Source organism: Schistocerca serialis, unplaced genomic scaffold (genome assembly GCF_023864345.2).
Source record: "Schistocerca serialis cubense isolate TAMUIC-IGC-003099 unplaced genomic scaffold, iqSchSeri2.2 HiC_scaffold_312, whole genome shotgun sequence".
Classification (NCBI taxonomy): domain Eukaryota; kingdom Metazoa; phylum Arthropoda; class Insecta; order Orthoptera; family Acrididae; genus Schistocerca; species Schistocerca serialis.
In genome coordinates this window covers 7,501-12,500 of record NW_026047881.1, presented here as the reverse complement: position 1 = coordinate 12,500, position 5,000 = coordinate 7,501, and the positions used below count along the sequence as shown (strand labels likewise).

The 5,000-nt window shown below is 51.9% G+C and overlaps 1 non-coding gene across 1 annotated transcript in view; it reads left to right on the top strand.

The window, feature by feature from the left end:
* The first annotated feature begins 3,589 nt into the window (after window positions 1-3,589).
* The window catches only part of LOC126444905 (small subunit ribosomal RNA), a 1,909-nt gene continuing 498 nt past the window's right edge, over window positions 3,590-5,000 (top strand). Inside the window, exon 1 of the ribosomal RNA XR_007582831.1 lies at window positions 3,590-5,000. This exon is cut by the window's right edge and continues 498 nt beyond it. This is a non-coding gene — a ribosomal RNA (small subunit ribosomal RNA).

Here is a 5,000-nt window from a genome sequence, read left to right as displayed (position 1 = left end):
CGGTGGAAGCTGCCGAGACGAGTAACTACATGGCGGCCTCGCCGTGTCACTAATGTACAGAGATACAACAGTTTCGACTGGAACCGGATGAAACGTATACACGGCGCTGATTAGTAATAGATAGAGCCATCAAAATACAGATAATGTATACAACTGTCCGTATACATGCTGAAAGACTCTGCTCACAATCACAACCACACGTCAGCCAGACACTCTTATCACGCACTACTCTCTGCCTGTAACAGGCACAGAGACAATATGTAAGCACCAGCATGGAACAACACCCAGTGCATCCTCTCCGCCACATTAGACAATCCACACTATCATAACCAGACCGGGAGGTCCACTCACAAAACAGAATATCCCACCCTTCCGACAACCACCATTGCTCAGCTAAGCCACCAACACCCACACACGTCCTACACAGGGCCCACACACGTCCTACACAGGGGTACACCCAACATCACAATACTGCCTCCTGTCACAGCACACAAACAATGGCAGGAATGAAAGACACAGGTCTGCCACAAGCATGGAATCAGAGCGCCGCCTGTCATGAGCCAAAGGTGCATCCTGACGTGGCAAATCAGATGATGCCGCAGGCATCCACTTACTATAATCACAATCAACAAACCGGCCGCCGCCGCCGCCGCCCCCCCCCCCCCCCCCCCCCCAATACACCTTTCCTTACAACAATGTGTACCTTAACCTAACCCATATTGCGCCTTAACCTAACCCATATTGCGCCTTAACCTAACCCATATTGCGCCTTAACCTAACCCATATTGCGCCTTAACCTAACCCATATTGCGCCTTAACCTAACCCATATTGCGCCTTAACCTAACCCATATTGCGCCTTAACCTAACCCATATTGCGCCTTAACCTAACCATATTGCGCCTTAACCTAACCCATATTGCGCCTTAACCTAACCCATATTGCGCCTTAACCTAACCCATATTGCGCCTTAACCTAACCCATATTGCGCCTTAACCTAACCCATATTGCGCCTTAACCTAACCTATATTGTCCCTTAACCTAACCCATATTGTCGCTTAACCTAACCTATATTGCGCCTTAACCTAACCCATATTGCGCCTTAACCTAACCCATATTGTCCCTTAACCTAACCCATATTGTCCCTTAACCTAACCTATATTGTCCCTTAACCTAACCTATATTGTCCCTTAACCTAACCCATATTGTCCCTTAACCTAACCTATATTGTCCCTTAACCTAACCTATATTGTCCCTTAACCTAACCTATATTGTCCCTTAACCTAACCTATATTGTCCCTTAACCTAACCTATATTGTCCCTTAACCTAACCTATATTGTCCCTTAACCTAACCTATATTGTCCCTTAACCTAACCCATATTGTCCCTTAACCTAACCGATATTGTCCCTTAACCTAACCTATATTGTCCCTTAACCTAACCTATATTGTCCCTTAACCTAACCTATATTGTCCCTTAACCTAACCTATATTGTCCCTTAACCTAACCTATATTGTCCCTTAACCTAACCTATATTGTCCCTTAACCTAACCTATATTGTCCCTTAACCTAACCTATATTGTCCCTTAACCTAACCTATATTGTCCCTTAACCTAACCTATATTGTCCCTTAACCTAACCTATATTGTCCCTTAACCTAACCTATATTGTCCCTTAACCTAACCCAATTGTCCCTTAACCTAACCCATATTGTCCCTTAACCTAACCCATATTGTCCCTTAACCTAACCCATATTGTCCCTTAACCTAACCTATATTGTCCCTTAACCTAACCCATATTGTCCCTTAACCTAACCCATATTGTACCGTAACCTAACCTATATTGTACCTTAACCTAACCTATATTGTACCTTAACCCAACACACGTTGGGCCTTAACCTGCTCTGTAATTGTCATACGACGCGTTAAATTAGTGTAGTGTTGCCTAACTGCAACCCCCGCAATATAGTTTGCTACTCGCACTGCCCGGTCCCCAGAGTATCGCTTCATGTTAAACACCTTGCAGCTATACACTGTAATGCGGATGGCAGCAGGACGTACATGCTCAATGCCCTTCGCAGTTGTTCATTGGCATTCGCATGGCGAAGCACAGCCTACGTTGTGGTACGGCTTGTGTCAACTGTCCGCTGATGTTGTACGTCCAAATCACACACTGTACTGCACATTGGTCCTCATGTACTGAATGATACATCGTGGTACATGTGTGACCGTACCACGACTGCGCCAACAACGGCGAACCATACGGTCCAAATATTGTGCACTCAGCTACGTGTCGTCTCCCTATAAGAGCTGGATTGAAGTATGGTATGCCGTGGATGGCGATCAGCATGAGCCGTCTGTTGATGTAGTGGCGCGTGTTGTCAGACGTAGTCGTCTCTTCTCACACACCGTGATAGCATGGTGCACTGCGTTCCACATCTGCGACATGCGACAGAGGCCGGTTGACAGTCGTTCGCGCAATGGACATCGCATACGTACGGGGGCCACCTTCCACGTGTTCGCGAAGCGTGCACATGTTGTTGCGTGTATGTGGGCAGACATAGTGTGTCGTGACACCTGACACAGGCATGCAACAATCGTTGAATTTGCAAATGGCGATGGACGTCTACGTTTGCTGGTGACGTTACGCAAATGAAGAACTGGTAAACCGTTGTGGTGCGGTTGTTCTCGCTAGAGGTGAATCAGTGATGGCGACGATCGGTTGAGCTACCAACCGGTTGTTTCAGCGATACCCACCATGCCCACGAACGTGAATGGCATGTGGGTGTGAAGCGATACGCGGCGGTGGCTGGGTGGGACCGTCCCCGGCCGGTGAGGGGGGGCCTCCCGGCGTGCTGGCCGCGCGGTGCGTGGGCGCACGCGCTACAGCCGGCTGGTGGGGGCGGCCAGTGGCAGGCGCGCCGGCCGACGGAGGCGGCAGGCGGCGCAGCTGCGCGCCGGCGCACCCTGCACGCGGCGCCGTGCGGCCAAAGTAGGTCCTCGCGGGCCCGGTGCGAAGCGCGGTGGACATCTGCAGTGTGCTGGTCCGATTGAGGACTGTGTGCGCTGAGGATGCGCCGCCGCCCGGCGCTCGGCGCCGCGACGCCGTCTGCTGCTCGGTCGCCTCTGCGGTTCTCGCAGGTGGATTGTATCGCAGCTGTGCGGACGTGTTGGCGCGTGCGCTGTGCTGGGAGAGTTCGCTTCGGCACCCAAGTGGGGCTTTTGTCCTTCTGTGGCGCTGGCGTTGGAGCTGCCGGCCACCGTAGGTGGCGCGTGTTGTCTCCCGCCGGCAATGCCACGACAGCACGCTCCCGGGCCTCTGTCGGCAGCGGCAAGCTCAGTTGGGAGCACGGGTGGTCGCACCTAAAGCGTCTACTCGCCAAACTCCGGGCGATTGCGCCCCTCTCGAACCCGACCAAGTACTTAGGACGGCGCTGCGCGCCGCCGGGACCTGAGAGGGTTTCGAGGTGTATTGTGCAGGGGAGCTCAGCCTCCTCCTGTTTGCAGAATAATTGAGCGGACGCTTGCGTGTTCGCGCGGGCCCCCGGGACACACTCCCGGGCGGCCGGCTGCTCAGCTCTAGTTGACGCAGCTCCCTGGTTGATCCTGCCAGTAGTCATATGCTTGTCTCAAAGATTAAGCCATGCATGTCTCAGTACAAGCCGCATTAAGGTGAAACCGCGAATGGCTCATTAAATCAGTTATGGTTCCTTAGATCGTACCCACGTTACTTGGATAACTGTGGTAATTCTAGAGCTAATACATGCAAACAGAGTCCCGACCAGAGATGGAAGGGACGCTTTTATTAGATCAAAACCAATCGGTCGGCTCGTCCGGTCCGTTTGCCTTGGTGACTCTGAATAACTTTGGGCTGATCGCACGGTCCTCGTACCGGCGACGCATCTTTCAAATGTCTGCCTTATCAACTGTCGATGGTAGGTTCTGCGCCTACCATGGTTGTAACGGGTAACGGGGAATCAGGGTTCGATTCCGGAGAGGGAGCCTGAGAAACGGCTACCACATCCAAGGAAGGCAGCAGGCGCGCAAATTACCCACTCCCGGCACGGGGAGGTAGTGACGAAAAATAACGATACGGGACTCATCCGAGGCCCCGTAATCGGAATGAGTACACTTTAAATCCTTTAACGAGTATCTATTGGAGGGCAAGTCTGGTGCCAGCAGCCGCGGTAATTCCAGCTCCAATAGCGTATATTAAAGTTGTTGCGGTTAAAAAGCTCGTAGTTGGATTTGTGTCCCACGCTGTTGGTTCACCGCCCGTCGGTGTTTAACTGGCATGTATCGTGGGACGTCCTGCCGGTGGGGCGAGCTGAAGGCGTGCGACGCGCCTCGTGCGTGCTCGTGCGTCCCGAGGCGGACCCCGTTGCAATCCTACCAGGGTGCTCTTGAGTGAGTGTCTCGGTGGGCCGGCACGTTTACTTTGAACAAATTAGAGTGCTTAAAGCAGGCAAGCCCGCCTGAATACTGTGTGCATGGAATAATGGAATAGGACCTCGGTTCTATTTTGTTGGTTTTCGGAACCCGAGGTAATGATTAATAGGGACAGGCGGGGGCATTCGTATTGCGACGTTAGAGGTGAAATTCTTGGATCGTCGCAAGACGAACAGAAGCGAAAGCATTTGCCAAGTATGTTTTCATTAATCAAGAACGAAAGTTAGAGGTTCGAAGGCGATCAGATACCGCCCTAGTTCTAACCATAAACGATGCCAGCCAGCGATCCGCCGCAGTTCCTCCGATGACTCGGCGGGCAGCCTCCGGGAAACCAAAGCTTTTGGGTTCCGGGGGAAGTATGGTTGCAAAGCTGAAACTTAAAGGAATTGACGGAAGGGCACCACCAGGAGTGGAGCCTGCGGCTTAATTTGACTCAACACGGGAAACCTCACCAGGCCCGGACACCGAAGGATTGACAGATTGATAGCTCTTTCTTGATTCGGTGGGTGGTGGTGCATGGCCGTTCTTAGTTGGTGGAGCGATTTGTCTGGTTAA